This window comes from Bos javanicus, chromosome 6 (assembly GCF_032452875.1).
Source record: "Bos javanicus breed banteng chromosome 6, ARS-OSU_banteng_1.0, whole genome shotgun sequence".
Classification (NCBI taxonomy): Eukaryota; Metazoa; Chordata; class Mammalia; order Artiodactyla; family Bovidae; genus Bos; species Bos javanicus.
In genome coordinates, this window is record NC_083873.1 from 100,596,422 (window position 1) to 100,619,414 (window position 22,993).

Genomic DNA, 22,993 nt, shown 5'->3' on the forward strand with positions numbered 1-22,993 from the left:
ATTTCTCCATCTATTTGCCATGAAGTGATGGGACTGGAAGCCATGATCTTAGTTTTCTGAATGTTGAGCTTTAAGCCAACTTTTTCACTCTCCACTTTCACTTTCATCAAGAGGCTCTTTAGTTAGTTCTTCTTCGCTTTCTGCCACAAGGGTAGTGTCATCTGCACATCTGAGGTTATTGATATTTCTCCCAGGAATCTTGACAAGAAACATAGGCATAGACATCAGAAGGCAGCAGAAAGAGTCCCCTGTGTGCATAAGAGTACTGAATTTTTGGCCTACTGGACTTTATGTTTAGAAATGATTTTCTTTGCAAAATAAATTCTGAATATGACAACCTATTAAAAGGAGCTGTGTGCAGAAAAGCCTACATTTAGACAAATATTTTAGTTCTAAAGTTAACTTTTTCATTAATAAAATGAAAGATCAACATTGCTATAGTCTTCCTTTCATTGAAATAACATAAATCCTTAGTCTCAAAAATTTTTAATTAATATAATCTTTGTGTGAAAAATATATGATTATTTTAGATAACCATTTGATTCTATTCTTAAAACCCAATGAAGCACATCATGAGAAATTAGTAAGTCATTTTACACACAGCACGTAGCTTAAACTTAAATGTTTGCTTTATAATATTAATTTTATAACAGGCCTAATAATGATCCTCTAAAAGAAAAGCAGACACAGGAGAAAAAAGGCAACTTTTGAATTACTTTTAACATACAGATTACATTTATCTAAATTTTGTCAAGTTTGGGTTAAGTAAGTATGGGAAATTTCAAGCCAAATATAGTGTGTGTGTGTGTGTGTGTGTGTGTGTGTGTGTGCGTGCGCTTAGTCATGTCAGACCTTTACAACCCCAAGGACTGTAGCCCATCAGGTTCCTCTGTCCATGGGATTTCCCAGGCAAGAATACTGGAGGGGATTGCCAGAATTTGATAAGCGATTGAAGCTAATGGTTAAGATAAAAGGAATTTGTTGTTACTTTATGCTTTCCTCACGGAATGTTCAATTCAGAAACTATTTTAATGTTTGTAAACTGATTTTCAAGCATTTGATATTATCAGTAAATTTCTGTTATTTGTTTATAAATAGTGAGTGCTTTTTCTATTAGTGTCTATTCATGCACAGTGTAATGCATATTAAGAAAAACCAGGTAAGTATCTGGACAGTTTTCACATTAAATACATTCATTGTCTTCTGGTTTATATAGCAATGCATTGAGAATTTAGAGAACAAATGAGAAAAAATATAAATTACATCAAGACGTCTTTATATACCAGTTAAAGTGAAGGCTAGCGTTTGTCTAAAATAATGGTGTAACATTATCATATGAAAGAATAAGCCTTTTGTTTGCCTCTGAAGATGATGCCAGCAACTTTCTGAGGCTTGATCTGAGCCAAGAATAAAGGTATTTTAGCATCATTTCTGTCTGAACTTCAAGGAAAAGGAAACATTTACTCTAAACTTTTAGGTTCACTCCTTCTCAGTGATTGTACATGAACTTCATGAAGGCACAGACAAGACAAGGCCTGAGTTGACTTTGCATTCTGCCCAGGTCTCACATTTGGGAAGAGTTTGGCAATGGCAACCCACTCCAGTATTCTTGCCTGGAGAATCCCATGGACAGAGGAGCCTGGTAGGCTGCAGTCCATGGGGTCACGAAGAGTTGGACACGACTGAGTGACTTCACTTCACTCACTTAATGCTTTCAAATAGATGGGGAAACGATGGAAACAGTGAGAAACTTCATTTTTTGGGGCTCCAAAATCATTTCAGATGGTAACTGCAGCCCTGAAATTAAAAGACGCTTGCTCCTTGGAAGAAAAGCTATGACCAACCTAGAGAGCATATTAAAAAGCAGACACATTACTTTGTGACAAAAGTCTGTCCAGTCAAAGCTATGGTTTTTCCAGTAGTCAAGTATGGATATGAGAGTTGGTCCATAAAGAAAGCTGAACGCTGAAGAATTGCTGCTTTTGAACTGTGGTGTTGGAGAAAACTCTTGAGAGTCCCTTAGATTGCAAGATTCAACCAGTCAATCATAAAGGAAATCAGTCCTGAATATTCATTGGAAGGACTGATGCTGAAGTTGAAACTCCAAAACTTTGGCCACCTGATGTGAAGAACTGACTCATTGGAAAAGACTCTGATGCTGGGAAAGATTGAGGGCAGGAGGAGAAGGGGACAACAGAGGATGAGATGGTTGGATGGCATCACCAACTCAATGGACATGAGTTTGAGCAAGCTCTGGGAGTTGGTGATGGACAGGGAGGCCTGGCATGCTGCAGTCCATGGGGTCGCAAAGACTTGGACGTGACTAAGAAACCAAACTGTTAATGCTCTCAACCATATAAAGAAAGCACCCATGTACATAGCAACTGTTAATATCTACATTTTTAAATTTGTCATTCTCCCAATATTATTTTTCTTCATAAAATTCCCAATATTGGGCTTAACTACACTGAATTTCTAATTCCTTGTGTTAGAACTTGAGTATCCACAACATGTAGAGGGACTTAGGCAGGAACATGGGTAAAACTTTACATTGATAGTGAACGTTTACACGAGTGAAGTCTAAGCTTTAGACTTCGGCTCTGAGTCTCTACCCAGCAGGATCAGTGGAAACCGCCATGGCCCTGGGCCTCCCACCTACACCTCACAGGGCCTGGAGGTCCTCTCTCTGGGAGTCGTTGACACTCCTCTGCTGTAGGCGTCAGTTCTGCTGTCCACGCTCTTTCCTGGTGGCTGAATCTGCTCCACTGTTGGGCCTCGAAGGCACAGCTGGGTCTGATCTTGTAGCTGCTGCTGCTCTTTTCACAGATGCAGAGCACCTTCTCCAACCCAGATAGGAGAGGATTTCTCTAAGTGAATCTTAAAATTATTTTATTGGGCTCCCCAAAGGGTGGTCTCATTTTCTGACTTTTGTTTAATTTTTTTTGAAAACCTCTTTCTTGAAGAACTTGGAATCCCTTTCCCCAAGTTCAAGAGAATGGCTCACCTGATGTCCCATCTATAAGCATCTTTCTTCCTTGAAAATGCACTGGTCTTGGGCTGAAGTCTTGCTGCTTCTGTTTCCATCTCATTGGACATTTTCCCAACAAGAGCCATATAGAAGCCTCTTTCACTGGTCTGTCAATTCTTGAGGAAAACATACCAGACAGAGTGTCTTCCGTTGAAGTCATCTAGGACAGACAGACTGCTTGGCATTGAGAAACTTAACCACGAAATCTCCTCAGCCTCAACACTTACTGTTACAGTTCATTCCTTACTCCCAGCCCAACCTCTCCACTTTTGCAAAGCAAGCCTGCAAAAAGCTTGCTTGCTAGCATTTCTAAACTTTGAAAGAAATTGAGAAATTTGAGAGAAGAAAAGGAGAGGATAATAATTTTTCAGTCCTATCTGGTTTTGTTGTTTGTTTTTTTTGTGTATGTGTTTGGTTTTTTGTTTTGTTTTGTCTGCTTAATAGCCCACATCTTGAACTGCCCTTTGGTCACTATTATGGAATATTACTTTGAAAATCTTTCAAAAATTGCATTATTTTTGTTGATTTCCCAAGGAAGTTTATGTTTGGTAATTTTTCAAATATTGAAGAACTAGTTATCTCCATCTCTGTTCTTTATGTAATCGACATCTATCTTTTCTATGTCTTAAGCAGACTTCTAATTTCAATTTTTTCTCAGTTTTACTTCAACATCTTAAAACCAATAATCATTTCTTAGGAAGTAATTTTCAAGTTTGTGAATTATCTAAATTGCCTGCTGTTCTTCCTGATATTTCTGCCTGTTTTGTGGCCAATTCGATGTTCATTATCACCTCCAGCAAATGGTGAGCCAAGAGAGAAAGAGGGAGAATAGTTAATTTTGTCATTTTTTGGAAACATGAATAAAAGGTTTGGTAGGAAAGGACACTAAAATTAATACCTAAAATAGGACTTAAAACTGATCTGCAAGAGAATGATAGTTTTCCCTTCTCATAGAAGAATGTAATGATACAATTATTGTCAAGCACTTGACCAGTATAAATGATGTGTGAAAGGGGAATTGTACTGTCTTTTGTATAGGGAGATGCTGCTGCTGACACCTGAATGAAAAGAATCCACAATTTGTACTCAAATGGCTTGAATTCAGGTCTTATCTCCACCCTTGATTAGCTTATATGATCCTGAACAAGGCGTATCCAGTGCTTCTCTCTGATCTTTCTTGTGTAAAGAGTAAGCAATAAGAGATTTTTCATAGGGCTGCTGCAATGAAAAGACATCATATATAGGAAGACACTTTAAAAACTCTAAGGGATACTCCTATAACTTTACAATTATAATCATTATTAATGTCGTCATCCTTAGTAATGTGTTTGAATGAATTATTTTGATTCATTGACACTTTCTTATTTAGTTTTCAAGCAGGATGGTTTAAAAAATTGATGATTATGTCTCTGTAATGAGAAAACATTTTATTTTATTAAACCTCACTGGTTTTAAGTTACTTAATGTCGACCTCCAAGTCTCTAGTTAACAGCCCAAACCAGAGAAATAATATTTACTCAAGAATGGGATCAATTGTGCCTAATATCCAAAGCCATTAGCAGTCTTAACAGCTCAACTTTGAATCTAGACTGTATATTTCCTATCATTGGGACAAGAATCCATAATGAGGTAAAGGTTTTTCTTTTTTTTTCTTTAATTTAAAATTATCTGAAACTAGATAAAGCAGGCAATTCTAAGGATGGAAAAATGGAAAAGTAGGCAAAAAGTACATCCGTTATTGAAAGAGCTTGGAATATGATGGAAATAGGGTGAAATGAGAGTATTCTGGACAAATGATAAGGCTTAGAATATATGACACTGGAATTAAACACATGTAAAGAACCTACTTATCACTTACTTTCTATCTGCTTAAAAATGGAAACCACTTATAAGTCACACATAATTTAGGTAGCCTACAAGTAAATAATTCTTAGGAGCAGATGGTTTTATTTCAATGGCAGTGTTTAATTTTTGAAAGAACACAAACTTAAGATTCCAACATGAGAGAAGATTCCAGCATGAGAATGAGCTTGAAATTTACAAAAAGGTATGTATCTTGAATCTAAGCCCATCTTGGTATTACTCAGATGGAATTAGATTTTGAAATATTTTATGTTTATGTTAGTTTTTAATATTAAGAGCTGAGTCTACGAGCGGAAAGTCTCACGTCTGGGGGAACGTTTCACTGTGGGTGTGCATGTGCGTGTGAATGTACATGGTGGGTGTGTCGGGGGGTGCACACGTGCATACTTGTATTCAGGAAGAGAAAGAAGAGCTGGGATGTGAAGGACAGGAACATAAAGACTATCTTAGAGAAATTTTGAGTCAACAAGGTCAAGGAAATCCTAGTAAGGGAGAGATTTAGAAATGGCCACTGAAAGAATGTGAAAGCATAAAGCAGGGAATTTTTCTGGGAGCTCACTGGAGGGAGTCTGCATATCTTGGAGGGGAGAGTTTTGTTCTTTAACAGAGTCCAGTAAATTCCACAGTCTGGCTCTAAAAAGAATAAAAGAAAACCATTTTAATTGGAAACTGAGGTTTCCATTTGCAGCCCATGCAAAGACAGTCTTGCTTTGGTTGATAATGTGAACCAAACCATTATTTAACACACACACACACACACACACACACATGCATGCACACAGAGGTGAATAAACATTTAGATATACTCAAAATGTTAGTAATACTTTTTCTCTGTATGGTGAGATCATGGCAATTTTTGGTTTCTTCTTTTATGCTTCTTTGCAGCTCCCCAGTTTCCTGAGTTGAACATATATTAATTTTGTAATTAGACAAAAAAAGAACACTATTTTAAAAGTGAATGTAATCATGGATTATTTTTGTGTGTGTGTACCATCTAATTTGAAGACCTAGGGGTTTCCTAGTGACTCAGATGGTAAAGTATCTGTCTGCAATGCAGGAGACCTGGGTTTGTTCCCTGGGTCGGGAAGATTCCCTGGAGAAGGGAATGGCTACCCACTCCAGTATTCTTGCCTGAAGAATGCCATGGACAGAGAAGCCTGGCAGGGTACAGTTCATGGGGTTGCAAAGAGTCAGATATGACTCAGTGACTAACACATAGGGGACAATGGAGTATGATACTGGCTGCAACCAAAAATAAATCCATTAGATAAAAGTTTATAGTAATGGTTGATACTCTAGTCCATTCAGGATCTACATGGGTGTATTGCATGCTTGTGGCTTCACTTTGAAGGCCCTTGACTGAGAGCAGACCTGTGATGAAATTATAGGGGCAGGAAGGACTCCACCACAGGTACCTGTCTCTGTTTTATACTTTCTCTCCTTCCTCACGGGGATTTGATTGGATTTTTTTGGCCCTAACATTTTAATAGTAGTAGTGCTACCCCTTTTCCTAGATCATGTGATCCAAAGTATTGGGATGAGGGTGGGCACAAAACTCCCTTAATCTTCCTCTACTTTATTTAGCTAAGACAACCCCTTCTCCTCCTGCCATCTTACTTTTCTCTCATTTGTGGGTTAATTGGGACTAGAAAACATCTCTCATGCAGATTCTAGCAACTTTAAAGGAGAAATAAAATTGCAAACAGGAGACTTGAAAGGTTCTAACCAGGGAAGGATGACAATGTGATAGACACAGACTCAAAAAAAAAAACAAAAAACTGGATTTCACACTCCTCCCCAACCCCCCACCAAAAAAGAAACTTCCCCTAGGAAATAAAAAGAAAACCTGAACACTGAAGGTTTGAAACAGACTTGAGCTACAGCACAGCCTTCAATCTTAATTCTGCAATCATATCTTGGCATATTCCAGTACCCACACAAATTCTGCATTGTTGGTGACAACCCGAAGGAAATGTTAGGATTTTGGCAATTCTTGACTATTCAGTTTTGTTACTGTGTTTTTTGCCCTCTTAGGAATTTATGTTTTCCCCAAAGAAAACATAATTAAAGAGTCCCAGTATCTGATATTAATGGACAGTGGGTAACATGACAATACATTACTCTATGCTAAGATCGTCAAAGAATCTGGCAAGGAATCTTGTGGAAAACCTTACAATTTTTAAATTAGTCAAGCGAATTAAAACACATTTTAATCCACACTTGTTTTATAGTGCTATTGGATCCACATACTTCAAATATTAAAGTGATTGTACAAATTCTTGCTAAGGTTTCTCTAATTAAATTCTAACCTAAGTGACAAGACAGAAACAGTGTCTAGGGGGCTTTGTTCATGGATATTTTTCTGTCCTTGAGTCTGGCAATACTGATATCCAAACAACTTGATCAAGTATAATAAGGCCATTATCTGCTTTCTCTCCTCTTCCTTCCTCTCCTCCTCCACACACTTCTCCTCTGTCTCCTTCTATTTCTTTTCTAGATTCCTGAACTCCCTCTGGTCTTAAAAGTAGCACACATCCCCCTTGTAAATCTCCTTGTAAAGCTTCTCAAACTTTGCATACCTTTTATACTCCTTCTGAGGATATGACTTAGAATCCTGGAAACTTAGCTTTTACCCTTGAAGCACTTGTGGGGTTTGTAGAGTTGGTCTGAAAAAGAAATGCCTTTAACTCTGAATTGAGTTGACTGGCAAAGTCCAGCTCTAAGTGATACCCCGCGCAAGTTCTCACCAAAGACCTTGGGAACTGAATGACAGACACCACACCCCCTAGAGTGTGTATCTATCACATTGGCATCCTCCCCTGGGTAGAACCTTTCAAGTCTCCTCTTTTCAAATTTATTTCTCCTTTGAAGTTGCTAAAATCTGCATGAGAGATGTCTTCTAGTCCCAATTAATCCACAAATGAGGGAAAAGTAAGATGGCAGGAGGGGAAGGGGGTAACCGAGGATGAGATGGTTGGATGGCATTACCGACTCAGTGGACATGAGTCTGAGCAAACTCCAGGAGATGGTGAAGGACAGGGAAGCCTGGCATGCTGCAGTCCATAGGGTCGCAAAGAATCGGAAGTGACTGAGCAACTGAACAATAGCGACATACTTGAGTCCTGTGGACAATCAAGCATTTTCTAGTTCAGTTTATATGATTGGTAACAAAGATCTTTGCTAGATCCCTAAGGAGCTTCTAGAAAACAAATACAGTGGCACTTTTCTTTCTGCAGAGAAGTGAGAGGGGAAGACAGGGTTTTGTAGATATACTTTCCCTGCTGCTTAATCCTCAAGTGATACTCTTCCCATTTTTCAGTTGTACTGTCTAGCTTAAGATAATCACATACATCATACACATCAATGAAATGATTTCAGGTGGAAGGGGGAACACCAGACCACCTGACCTGCCTCCTGAGAAATCTGTATGCAGGTCAAGAAGCAACAGTTAGAACTGGACATGGAACAACGGTCTGGTTCCAACTGCGAAAGGAGTACGTGAAGGCTGTATATAGTTATGCTGATTATTTAACTTATATGCAGAGTGTATCATGCAAAATGCCAGATAGGATGAAGTACAAGTTGGAATCAAGATTGCCGGGAGAAATACCAATAACCTCAGATATGCAGATGATTACACCCTTATTACAGAAAGCAAAGAGGAACTAAAGAACCTTTTGATGAAAGTGAAAGAGGAGAGTGAAAACGCTTGCTTAAAACTCCACATTCAAAAAACTTAAGATCATGGCATCCGGTCCCATCACTTTATGGCAAATAGATGGAGAAACAATGGAAACAGAGAGACTTTCTTTTCTTGGGCTGCAAAATCACTGTAGATGGTGACTGCAGCCATGAAATTAAAAGACACTTGCTCCTTGGAAAAAAAGCTATGACCAACCTAGACAGCATATTAAAAAGCAGAGACATTATTTTGCCAACAAAAGTCCATCTAGTCAAAGCTATGGTTTTTCTGGTAGTCATGTATGGATGTGAGAGTTGGACCATAAAGAAAGCTGAGCACTGAAGAATTGATGCTTTTGAACTGTGGTGTTGGAGAAGACTCTTGAGAGTCCCTTGGACTGCAAGGAGATCCAACCAGTCCATCCTAAAGGAGATCAATCCTGGGTGTTCATTGGAAGGATTGATGTTGAAGCTGAAACTCCAATTCTTTGGCCACCTGATGCAAAGAACTGACTCTTTAGAAAAGACCCTGATGCTGGGAAAGATTGAAAGCAGAAGGGGACAATGGAGAATGAGATGGTTGGATGGCATCACTGACTCAATAGACATGGGACTTGGTGATGGACAGGAAAGCCTGGTGTATTGCAGTCCATGGGTTTGCAAAGTGTCGGACATGACTGAGTGATTGAACTGAACTGAACTGGAAGGGATGGAGACAGAGGTCAGAAGATGTGAAAGCAATGATCTTAGATGTGAGGGTGTGTCACAGAGGCATGTCTTAACCTTTTGGATTAGGGACTACCCAGTAATCATGTTGGGAGAAGGCAATGGCACCCCACTCCAGTACTCTTGCCTGGAAAATCCCATGGATGGAGGAGTCTAGTAGGCTGAAGTCCATGGGGTCGCTGAGGGTCGGATATAACTGAGCGTCTTCACTTTCACTTTTCACTTGCATGCATTGGAGAAGGAAATGGCAACCCACTCCAGTGTTCTTGCCTGGAAAATTCAAGGGATGGGGGAGCCTGGTGGGCTGCCGTCCGTGGGGTCACACAGATTCGGACACAACTGAAGTGACTTAGCAGCAGCAGCAACAGTAATCATGTTGAGTTCAATTTTGTATTGTCTTGATTCTAAGTTGCTTGTTGTAGTAGTTGTAATATCCTGAATTAAGTTACCAACATGATAGCTTCCTTGTCTTTTCTAAATGTCAGAATCTTGAATCATTGACACATCTTCCTGAGGCTCTTGGGACCCTCAAGTGTGTGCAGATTTCATTTTGGTTAATTTCATTATTTTCCAGCTTTCATCTAAAACTGCCATTGGCATTAACTGCCAGGCTTCAGGTAGAATATGTAAAGCCATGCGAAGGTCATTTATTCCTACCAATTAGAAAATAAGTTACACTGCTTCTGGTTAGGAATTCAACACACATTTAAAAAAAGAAATACCCAAAGAATTTTTTCCCTGCAGAGCTTAATTAGATGGTTGAGAATTCTTCCACCAGAAAATCAATTTTCTAGTGGGACATCAAGCCAGGATGAGACAGATCACCAGAAAGAAAGACTACAAGAAACCAGAAAAAGAAAGGTAAAAGAAAAAAAAAAAAAAGAAAGAAACACATGTGTCCACACAGACTTTTATTTTTGGTGTTTCTAAATTTAAATGTGTGCTCTTCCATATCACTGGAGACCCATAGTGATGGTTTTTAAATACTTTAAAGCAGAGATATTTATACGTATATATATTTTTTAATAGTTGAGTTGGCATTCCAGGTAATCAGTGCCATAATATCTAGATCTGAAATTGTGGGAGGAGAGGGGACTGCATCAGCAAAATGTTTACTACCCCATCCTCTTTCTTTTATACTGTATAATTTTGAGAGCTCTTAAACCATGATAAGGAAGTAATTATGCTTTGAATTTCTCTAAAGATCTAACTAGAGAGTATTCATCTAAACAAACATTTCTAGGAATACGGGTTTAATGACCCAGGTAATTCTGATTGGAGAAATACGATTTTATACAGAGAGCTGACAGAAGCAAGTAAAACCTTGTGGGGTTTGGCCGAAGACATGCTGAGCTTCTAGGAGGCAAAGGGATATGTATTCGGCATCCCTTCTCCGCACCTACAGCCCCAGATTCACACCAACGTGTGTCTGTGATATGAATGAAATAAACGGGTCAAGCCAGCCTCGGGGGTACCGAGGCAGGGCTCTGTCTGGCCGTCGAGGGTCCGGGGACCCCCCAGTGTCACCCAGGCTCTAAGATAACCCAGTAGGGAGGCGCTGGGCGAGGACCGGGCTCCTCCTGCCTCCCCCGTCGTGCGGCTCGAATCTTCTGAAGCTGCCAGTTGCCAAATGAAATCTGAAACCCCGGGCTGCGTCTGAGGGTTGGCCCCGCTCAGTTGTTCCAGCCTCTTGTACTGTATATTTACACATTCACACACAATCACTCTTTCTAACTTCTGGGACTCTTCTGTGCGCAACTGCTAGGATCTCTCAAGTGCATGTGGCAACTCAGCCCAGCTCCGGCTGGAAACCGGCGGCGGGGCTTCGGAGGGTCTCGAAGGCCGGGGGAGCTGTCAAGACTGCGGCGGGGACCGGAGCGGATCGACGCGCGGGCGGCTGGGGGGAACCACCCCCAACTTTCCACCCCAGCCGCAGCTCCTTCTGCCGCCGCGCATTTCCTCCGAAACCGCGGCTGCGGAGCTACCCAGTGCATGGGGCGCAATACTTCCCCTTGTTGTGGGAAGTAAGGGACTGCCCTCCCCGCTTAATTTTTTTTCCTGCTCGTCCTGGGGGTCTTTTTCTTCGGAGCAGTCGCCGTCCGCCTTCTGTCGTGCGCTCCGAGCAGGGTAGGTGACCTGGTTTGGGGCGTGGGGGGGAGTGATGTGCTCCGAGGTGACCTCGGGGGGGCTGGGACCTGGCCTCGCCTGCGCCCGGGGGGCTGCGGGCACACCTGCGGGCGACCCGCGTGGGGGCTGCAGGGGGCGAGGAGGGACCGCAGGAATCCCGTGCTGGTGCAGTGTGTGTGTGTGTGTGAGCGTGTGTGTGTGTGTGTGTGTGTGTGTGTGCGCGCGCGCGCGTACGCGTGCATGTAGATGATGGGGAACAATGCTCCTTTATTATTATTTTTAAAAGGAAGAAAACAGAGCAAGCTGATAATACTCGTTTCTAGGCTTAAAAATAGAAGGAAGGAATAAAGACTCCGCAGTTTACTTCCCTCACTATCCGCCCCCTTCTCCGCTGCTCGTTTCCGTTAGTGTCTTATATCACGAGAGTTTTCTAGATAACAGCCATTCAGAGATATGTTTTAATAGTAGATACTGTAATTGTAAACAAAGCCTTTGGGAATCTTTGGTGAGTTTTCAGTCACCCAAAAGAATTTGTTTAGATTTTTTAAAAGGAAACTTTTCGAGGAAGTATCTGACCTCTTTCGAGTATAGAGATATGTAATATGTTATCATTAAAAAAAAGACTACTTCAGACTGCGTTTCTTGTACAAGTCCTCAAATAGAAGGGTAGATAATATTACTCTGGATTCCTTAGAGGTGTTAGGTTTTCAATACCAGCTAGTAATAGGAACCCAGACTGCCTTGTACTCTATGCATATATTAATTCATTTAAAATATCATTTCCAATATATTTCTGTTTCCATCGTAGCTTACTCTTTCTTGGTAAACCTAGCAGGACATTATTATCTCATCTCTTTCTAAAATGAGGAAGTAAATAAACCACGCGTATTTGAAATATAAAAGTTGCAACGTGTCTGCTTATCCATAAGTAAAACAGTATGTGTTGCTGTGTCTATTAAGTTGAGCAAATTAATTGAAACTCAGGGATATTTACAGTAGAGTTAAGAGCTTTACTCAATTACTGAGAAGAAGATGGACAGACAGATTAAATACAAACAATCTGTCTCCTGCTTCTAATTAGACCTCAGAACCAACCATTAAGGGCAAGAATGGGTGTTGGTATTAGGCTGGGCATCATAAAATATAAAAAACACACAGTTAATATATTAGAAAAAGACAGAAAACAAATATAAAGCTCACATTAGACTTATTAAGACCTCACTCTCCCTTTTAAATTTCTTAATACTTCCTCTTCTCAGGGGATATTTCAACCTCTAAGAAAGCCCAATAATACAATTCCCCTTTTTGTCTTCCCTGGGTGCCTGACCTTCAGGTAGCAAGTGGAGAAATCTGTTCTCTTTAGAGCCATTACTGAGTTGTCAGAGAATTCCCCTTAGACATCTTGGAGGACGGAGATATTGACAAAACCTTAAGATAAATAAAATCCTCTTACCCTTCAGAGAGGGTGTCTTCTTGGTGAAAGACCTTTAAGTGAGAGTAAGGGGAAAACTGTGAACTTGTTCAGATCTGGACTTTACTTTGAGGTTTGTGTAAGGAATACACAGCTAGAGTGATAAAAAGAAGGAGACTCTGTGGTCCTTTCTACGTGGGAAAGCCTGCTGAAACTCAGTCTTGTCCTTGGCTTTCAACTGTGTTATTTGGTTTTATTTCAATTGTGTTATTTGGTTTTATTACTTAATCACAGGGGCTTGAGTTTGAGAGGAGGATGATTTCTCAGTTATGTTCTTGTGGGCTGTATATACAGTGAATTTGAACCATTTTGAAAATACAGATTTGATAATAAGTGGGGGTGAGAACTGTGTTCGCAAGAAAAAACGAAGTCAGCGCAGAACAAATACCGATGCACCTAATCAGACAAAAGTGTAAACTTCAGTGTAAAAGTGGAAAGTGTTCTGGTCTGTAATTCCCAGTGAAATCCTTTCAGGTTTTGCTCGGGAGAGCAGTGGTCAAAACTCAGAGAGTTCTCATTGTCAAGGTCTTATTGATTATGTGATCTTGGATTCTTGAGGGTGAAGGGAGAGGGTTAGGAAAGTGGAGGCGGGGTAGGGCAGGAAGGGCTAGGAATGTGCCACAGGTGGTAATGAGTAGCTCGAGTCTGTTTATTTTGGTGTCTTCTTGGTCAAAGCCTAGTTTGCTGTTTACCAACAGTGCCCTGAATAGTTTGGCTGTGACCTACTGGCCCACTGAAGTGTGTTTTCTTTCTGGTTCTATTAGTGTCCTGATTGGTTTCTCAGGGCTGAAAGTACATAGTGCTGATGATGCAAAGTCCTGGCGATACATCTGGTTCTTGTTCTTCGTGTTTGCAGAACATGTTTGCTGAAGGACCCTCTTTGTTACCTGTGGTTGTTCTCCTGTGGTTTCTTTTATGGCCAATGTTGAAGGGTTCTTTTCCCATGAGTTGAGCTTATGCAATGCTGTTTCCTTCTTTCTGCCATGTTTCAATTTTTTGGTAAAGCTGAATGCCTTGGAAAAATAAAATGGGAGAGGTAGATGGAGGCCCAGCTTGGAGCCCGGTAAAGAGAGCATGTATGCAAGCAAAGTCACTTCAGTCATGGCAGACTCTTTGCGACCCCATGGACCGTAGCCCACCAGGCTCCTCTGTCCGTGGGATTCTCCAGACAAGAATATTGGAGTAGGCTGCTGTGCCTTTCTCCAGGGCATCTTCTGGATCCAGGTATCGAACCCTAGTGTCTACATCTCCTGCATTGGCAGGAGGGTTCTTTACCACTACTGCCACCTGGAAAACCCCTCAGTAGGGAGGGACAGCCACCCAGTTGGTCACACATGAGTGTGGAGAAGTTTGATAATAACAAGAACCTGAGGTAGCCATTCTATCCTGATCACCTTTTTCTGAGGAAAAAGGCAGAAGAGATTTAAAATAAAAAAGATGCCTGTTTACACTTAAATTTGTGATTAAATGATTAATATTTCTCCCAGATGGAAAAAGGTATTTAAAATTAAAGTCATAAATAGGCCACTTAGCCATGAAGTTAATATTCTTCATGGGAAGAGTTGGACTTTCATATTGAGTCTGCAATGGTAACCCATCTGTCTTTGCTATATAAACTCAAACTTTACAAGATTATGATGGTTTCAGCACTAAATAAAAGCCCATTTGGAAGTGGAGGGATTATTGTGATGAAGTCAAAGAATGTTCAATTTTCAGAGGATACTGTGCACATGTGTGCTTTTAAGCAGTATCTCCATTCTACTGTGGCATTGCCACAATTAATCTTTGTAAAGTGCAGATCTAACTGTGTAAGTCCCGTGTTCTAAAACCTTTGATAGACCCCAGAGACCTATAACAGCAGCTCTAAATGCCTTAGTTCAGGGACTAAAAGCTCTTCAAAGCCCTTCATTTTTAGCTGTGTCTTCCTACACCAAGGACCCTCACTCTTTACACTTCTAATTTCTTACTTCTGGATTTCATTCTCCTGAAATGTCTTCTGGCTGGAAAGCCTCTGTTGATTATCAGTGGTCCACTTCAAGTGGATCTTCCTTTGGAAGACTTGCCCAATTCCGTGCAGGAAGAATTAATCATGTCTTCTCATCTACTTCCGTGATGTCTTAAACATACCGTGAATGATTATTTTAATAATTTTTATGTACCCTCCCCCAGCCAGCTACAGTGAGTTCCTTAATGGGCGTATTGGTGGTGGTGGGAATACCTGTTTCTAGCTCCTAGAACAGAGTATGAAGTGCAGTAGACATCTATTAATGTTTCCTTAGTAAATGAACAAGCAAAGTCATGAATGAAGAAAGCGGTGGTGGACTCCAATTTATGCAGGTAGTTATTTCCCCAAAGTCCATTTGAAAAAATGTCTATTTGGACTCAGAGTTCATTTTCTACAGGTAATGATGCGACCAAATATAGTTCACTTTCCAGACTGGCCCACACAAGCCTATTTTATTTCTGTAATAGATGAAATATTGTGCTTTTACTATTCTAAAGTAAAAGCAAAACAAAACAAAATCTAGAGTGGAACCAATTTTTTTTTACTCTTTGAAATTACAAAATACTCTTGAGTTTAAAGAGAGTAGAAACCGTTAGAATAAATAAACATCTCCCACAATTATTTTTTATATTATACTGTAAAATCTCTAATCTGCTGTATCCCAGTGGGAGGTCCTGGATTTAGCTGTGAGGACTAATAATGGAGTTGAATTGGAGATCCTGTTGCCTGTGGACTGGGTAATAATCTTAATTAATAAAACAAAATAGAAGTACTAATTTGGGCTATTTAATAATTATCTTGAATGCTAGTGCTTGAGGGAATCAAATTTAATTAAAGTAGAATGTGAAGGTGGATGGAGAGGAGGAAATTTGGAAAGGCACCTTCCTTCCTTTTGCTGACTTTTAAAATTATATTGGTTTTATTTCCATCTCCTTTGATCATTTATGCTCAAAGTTCCTTCCTGAAAAAAATTAGACTACAATTATTTATGCTGCCTAACATGTAGGAGGTGGGGGGGTATATGTGCTTTGAGCCAAAATACAAATGGGTTTATTTTATTTTCAGAACTGTGATAATTTTGTCATTTGTATACTTGCCGTGTAACACGTGGATAATTTTTCAGTAAAGAATGCATAATACTTGTGTTTCAGGCACTATCCAGGGACCATATATAGCTCATGTTGCTCTTTATATAGTATCTCTGAGGAGACTGGACAAGCAACCACTGATATTTAAAAGTAATAGTCTACTCAGCTTTCTAAATCTTCCATGCTCTCTATTTTTATCAAATTGAAAATTTACCCTTCCTAATCATGTTACAACTCCTTTTTATTACGTTGTCTTCATTCACTATGCTTTAATATAATACTTTTTACTTTTTGCAGGGAGTCAGTTGAAAAGAGATGGGCTCCATGGAAAACATCTTGGTGTTTTTTGTTATGTATTTCAATATTCCTTATGTAAAGATCTCTACAAATCCATCTTTGCTTTTACTGCTTTAGAAAATGTGTTTCTTCTGATTAGCTAGCATTGTTTCTTTTCTTAGAAGAACAGAAGCTAAAAATCACCATGTTTATCATTTTAGTTTGTCATCCAAGAACTCAATATTAAATTTGATGCACAGTTATACCTTAGTTGAGGTTTTCTAATGTGGTTTGCCCACTGGCACCCCATTCCAGTACTCTTGCCTGGAAAATCCCATGGACGGAGGAGTCTAGTAGGCTGCAGTCCATGGGGTCGCTAAGAGTCGTGTCACTTTCCCTTATCCCTTTCATGCATTGGAGAAGGAAATGGCAACCCACTCCAGTGTTCTTGCCTGGAGAATCCCAGGGACAGGGAAGCCTGGTGAGCTGCCGTCTGTGGGGTCGCACAGAGCCAGACACGACTGAAGCGACTTAGCAGCAGCAGCAGCAGCAGCAGCAGCCTACTTTAATGATCTTAAAATACCCATACCTTTTAACAGTTAAAAGTTAGCTTAAATGCATTATGGAAATAGGCCAAATTACCTCCATTTTAAACTTTTTTTAGTATGTTGTTGTTTAGTTGGCTAAGTTGTGTCTGACTCTTTTGAGACCCCATAGACTGTAGCCCCTCAGGCCCCTCTGTCCATGGGATTTTCCAGGCAAGAATACTGGAGTAGGTTGCCATTTCCTTCTCCAGGGGATCTTCCCAACCCAGGGATGATGCATCTCCTGTGTCCCCTGCATTGGCAGATGAATTCTTGACCACTGTGCAACCTGGGAAGCATCACTTTTTTTTTAGACATGTAGTTAAATATGTATAAAATTTTATTTTGTAGCTTCAGTTTAGTGTTTCAGAGCCAATAATTTTTCCAGATTATTTTTTGTGGTTTCTTGAATCATTCTAAGTACTGTTTTTATACTCCCTGAGAGATAAAATGGCCTTGCCCGAAATACTATATTTCTTGAAAACCTTAGAAAGAAAATCATATCTGAATAATTTTGAAAGCAAATCCTTCAGAGCAAACATGTGAGTTCTTTTCAATATGTATATTGTAATTGTATGGAAGAGTGCCCTCAGGAGTATCTCAGAAGCATATTTCTTTTTCTTACAAGTAAGATCTATCAATAGATTGAAGTAAAAATCATAATTAAGATCTGTAATTAGGGCTGTATTCTGCCCATCAAATTGAGTTTTCCGTTAAAGAAAGTAATTTTTCAAATTTCCCACGGAGGAGAAATAACTCTCATTTTGTCTTGAGTTTTTCTGCCTCTTTAAGTCACACAGACTTGTAATAATAATCACGCTAACTAATCAAGTACCTGCTAAGTACCAAGCACTCCATGGGAGTTTTATTTATTTTTTAAATGTACTACTTATAATTCTAGAAATAGTTAGAAATAATTAGTAATTCTAGAAGTAAACTATGTTATATCTAATTCAGATATGTTATTCCCACCCTGTGAGTGTGTTTAGGTTCAAAGAGGTAAAACTTACTCAAGCTATTATTGTTAGTAAGGGGTAATAGAGTTGAGAAAACCAGATCTATCTGAATCCAAATACCCTGTCATTTTTCTAATATGTCACCTTCTCTCAGTGCTTTTCCCTTTATTAATTTTAGAATGATAATCTGTGTTTCAATGTGCTTGACATATAGTACAGACTCTGGTCCCAACATGGTCTCAAAGAACTGGCCTTGACGTTCTCCTGCAGATCTTTAAGATGACAGTGTTATGCTGATGAGTTGGGACTCATGGGATGGATTGCCACTATCAAGGTTTGCTCATAGTAATTGGCTTGACCAGATTTATCTTCTGGTGAGAGGTGAACAGCAAAGATATGGTCCATGTAACTCCAATGATTTATTTGTTGTTCAGTCACTCAGTCGTGTCCAACTCTTTGTGACCCCATGGACGGCAGCACACCAGACTTCCCTGTCCTTCACCACCTCCCGGAGCTTTCTTCAAACTCATGTCCATTGAGACAGTGATGCCATCTAACCATCTCATCCTCTATTGTCCCCCTTCTCCTCCTGCCTTCAATCTTTCCCAGCATCGGGGTCTTTTCCAATGAGTCAGCTCTTCACATCAGGTGGCCAAAGTTTTGGAGTTTCAGCTTCAGCATCAATTCTTCCAATGAATATTCAGGACTGATTTCCTTTAGGATGGAGTGATTTGATCTCCTTGCAGTCCAAGGCACTCTCAAGAGTTTTCTCCAACACCACAGTTCAGAAGCATCAATTCTTTGGCACTCAGCCTTCTTTATGGTCCAACTCTCACATCCCTGCATGACTACCGGAAAAACCATGTAGGATAAAACCAATGATTTATCCTTATTGCTTAATTCCCAGACTTTTGCCCCTAGAGCAAGTGATTTATATGTGAAATAATCCCAGGAAACTCAGGTAAGGGGAGGTCTTCTTTTTTTTTCAGGTGAAACTTCTCATATATCAGTACTTTTAATACTAGGTTCATCAAATTATATTAAAAAGGTGATTTTAAAGGTGCAGGCCTTCTATAATATTTTCATGAACAGTGTACTCTATTATAGTAAACCAAGCTTATATCCACCGTTAAGTGTATTCCTGGAATACTGTGAGAAACAGACGGAGGTAGTGGAGAGAGAAGAGGTAGGTGGTCCTAGGGCTGAGGACTAGAGACTCAACTTGAAAAAGCTGAAATAATGTATATTTTCAGGAACCTCCATATTGTTCTCCATAGTGGCTTTACCAATTTACATTCCCACCAACAGTGTACTAGGGTTCCCTTTTGTCCACATGCTCACCAACATTTATTATTATTATTTTTTTGATGACAGTCATTTTGACCAATGTGGGGAAATGTCTTATTATGGTTTTGATGTGTTTTTCCCTGATGATTAGTTATGTTGAGTGAGCACTTTTTCATGTGCTTGTTAACCATCTGAATGTTTTCTTTGGAGAAATGTTTCTCCGGGCCTTCTGTCCATTCTAAAATCATTTTTTATGTGGAGTTGTATGAGCTCTTCAGGCTTCCCAGGTGGTGCTGTGGTAAAGAACCTGCCTGCAGTGCAGGAGATGCAAGAGACATGGGTTCGATCCCTAAGTCAGGAAGATCCCCTGCAGAAGGAAAAGGCAACTCCAGTATTCTTGCCTGGAAAATCCCATGGACAGAGGAGCCTGTGGGTAGCAGTCCATGGGCTCATAAAGAGTCGGTCAGGACTGAGCACCAGCATAAGATACAGGGTGATTTCTTTATATACCTGGGTACACATCTGGAGTAAGCAAAAACATGAATACGAAAAGATAGATGCACCCCAACGTTCATAGCAGCATTATTTACGATAGTCAAGGTGTGGAAGGAGCCTGTGTTGCATTCTCAGTCGCTCAGTCGTCTTTGACTCTTTGTGGCCCCATGGAATTTTCCAGGCAAGAATAACAGAGTGGGGTGCCATTTTCTACTCCAGGGAATCTTCCAAACCCAGGGAATGAACCTGTATCTCTTTTTGTCTCCTGCATTGGCAGGTGGATTCTTTACCACTAGCATGACCCGGGAAGCTTATGGAAGGAACCTAGGTATCCATCAACAGATGAATGGATAAAGAGATGGGGCATTTATACACAATGGAATATTATACAGCCATTAGTAAAGAATGAATTTTTTGTCATTTACAACATGGATATACCTGGAGGGTATTATGCTTATTGAAGTAAGACAAATACCATGTGTTTTCAGTTATATATGGAATCTAAACAAGTAAAACAAATGAAGAAATATAACAAAACAGAAACAGATTCACAGAGAACAAGCTAGTGGTTACCACTGGGGGAGTGGGAGTGAGGCCAGATAGAGGAAGAGGATTAAGAGGTACAGCCTACCAGGTATAAAATAAATAAGATACAATGATATAATGTACAGCATGCTGAATATAGCCAATATTTTATAATATCTTTAAAAGGAGTATAATCTATAAAAGTAGAATCCACTATGGTATAAAACTGAAACTTTCTATCATAAATAGACTATATTTTGATGAAAACCAAGAAAAGAAAAAGCTGAAATACAGAAGGAAGGGATTCTTTCTTTGGGTGTAGCAACTGAGAAGGGGAGAAAGGTTGAGTTCTTGGTGACAGTATTCAGTGGACGCACTGAAATGAAATGGGCTGCAGGGAAAGTAATTTCAAAGCTAGTCTTTCTCAAGATAAGAGCGTTTATCCCAGAAACTGTTGGAGTGCATGTCACTCCTGTTTTTGATGATATAGAGAAAAAAAGTTCTCCAAATTCCTTGTGTCATTTTTGATTGTTCTATTGTTCAAGGAATATCTAGTTTTAAAATTTCTTTTATGAAGAAACTTCTAGGAGGAAAAGATGACCTAGGGGAGTCAGAGGAGCTTGATGTTATCTTGTTGCACCTAATTGCGTAAAAGCAGGATTTAACCACAGGAGTATGGCCTTTAGAATTCCTTTTTGGTTTTTGTATCCCATTGTGGTTTATTACAGGGTTTCCCAGGTGGCACCAGTGGTTAAGAACCCACTTGCCAATGCAGGAGACATAAGAGACCTAGGCTTGATCCCTGGGTTAGGAAATCATGTGGAGGAGGGCATGGCAACCCACTCCAGTTTTCTTGCCTCGAGAATCCCATGGACAGAGGAGCCTGGTGGGCTATAGTCCATAGGGTTGCAAAGATTCGGACATGGCTGAAGTGACTTAGCAGGCACACACGCATGCACGTGGTTTATTACTGTGAAATGGTTAAATGCAATGCATGCAATGTTATACAAAGGCAATTATGGATATACAGAAGGACTAGCCCTCTCACGTTCGTGATTTACTGATCAGAGATTTCATATTTTGGTAACAACTTATGCTTTCATCATGCAGTAACTTTTATGTGTTTGTAGGGTTAGGTTTGAGTTGACAGGTTCTGTGGGGGAGCCTTGGACATCGATGCCTAGAAACAGGTGGGGGTTGTGAGGGATTATCTGGGGAAGGAGCTCTGAGGACTCCCTCTCAACAGAGGGAGCTGCTGGAGGAGGATGGATGGGAGAAGGGGAGAAGCAAGTTCACAGGATGATATGTGTCAGAAATCAAAGAATTAGGAGAAAAGGCAAATCCAGAGACAGTGTTGGAAACTAGAATTCAAGGGCAGGGAGGCAGCATAAGATGTGACAAACAAGAATGAGTCTCTGTTTTTAATAATAGATAGCAATTATTAAAGCCTTACTATGTCCTAGTTATGCCAAGCTCTTCCATGGGTTATCACCTTTAATCTTCAAGCTCCCACACGAATAGAAGCTATTATTATCTTTTATAGGTGGGAAAACTGGAACTTGGAACTTCTTTGGTGGTCCTGTGGTTAAGACTTCACAGAGGTTATGGGTTTGATCCCTGGTCAGGGAGATCCAATATGTCTCATGGTCAAAAAATCAAAACAGAAAACAGTATTGTAAAAAATTCAACAGAGGCTTTAAAAATGGTCCTCATCAAAACAAAACAAAACAAAAAAATCAAATATAAAAAAAACCAAACAAACAGAAACTTGTAAAGTCTTTGTAACTTACCAAAGTCTCACAGGCACTAAATGGTAGATGTGGGATTCAAAACTAAAGGATCTTACTGTGAGATATTATACCATACTTTATCTCTATGCTCTGGAATTACACAAAGCCCTATAACCTTGGGCAAGTTGTGTTAACCTCCTTGAACCACAGATTCCCTCTCTGTGAAATGAGCATTTAATAATATCTACTCCATAGTGTTGTTATAGGCTTTTAATGTATGAAGTGAGTATGAGCATTGCCCGTAAGATACTAGAAGGGTTTCTAGCATCTGGTAAATGTCAATACATGTCAACAGTTATTGTAATATTATTAAATTTCATGATGAACATGGGATTCTAGAGCAGTATTTTTCAAAATATAGATCTTGATGCATCAGCGGTCATAGAATCAAATCAGTGGTTCATGACCACTTTTCAATGAAAGGGGATAGAACAGGATGGAATGGAATGGAAAAGTCAGGGTTCATTATATATAGTAAAAGTAAGAATTCACATGTTTTAATTTTCAGTTTTTTAAATGTGGATGTAAGTATCTGACACCCTAGGTAAAAATGAAAAATGTACTTATTATTATTGATAACTGTCAAGATAAAGTATTTTAAAAATCCTTTAAAGTAGCAGTTCAGAATGTGGTCTCAAGACCAAAAGCATCAGTTTCACCTGGGATCTTGTTAGAAATGCAATTACTGAGACCTACCTGAACCCAGCCATATGAGTTTTAACAAGAACCTCAGATGATTAAAGACTATTACCTATTCAAAAGTGGTGCTGGGAAATCATGATTAAAAATAGGTAAGGATATATCTAAATTACTTAAGAGCAGTTAGAAGAACATATTATTTTATATTGACTAAAGCTGTTAATTCTCTATAAAATGCTTTCCTGTGTCTTGTGACTAGTTTTGTGTAGTCTTTTCTCCTATTTTTTTCTATGCTGTCCTCTCACAGTTCAGGTGGCTGAGTCCCACAGAAGTCAATTCTTTTGTATATAGAAGGACATTGAGTAGTTAGATCTGTACTTTCTTCTAGAACTACAAGATAAAGGCTTAATATTCTTTGGGAGTAGCCCAGAGCCCTGAATATCTAAGTTGTA

At 39.6% G+C, this 22,993-nt stretch overlaps 1 protein-coding gene across 2 annotated transcripts in view; it reads left to right on the forward strand.

The window, feature by feature from the left end:
* ARHGAP24 (Rho GTPase activating protein 24) overlaps nt 1-22,993 on the forward strand; it is a 914,624-nt gene that overhangs the window by 340,098 nt on the left and 551,533 nt on the right. The window contains exon 1 of one of the 2 annotated variants that reach the window (XM_061420698.1): nt 11,010-11,425. The exons of the other annotated variant lie outside the window; for it this stretch is intronic. The gene's annotated coding sequence lies outside the window, so the exon portion shown is untranslated. Of the gene's footprint in view, nt 1-11,009; nt 11,426-22,993 lie in introns of those variants that run through there. 2 annotated transcript variants of the gene reach the window in all.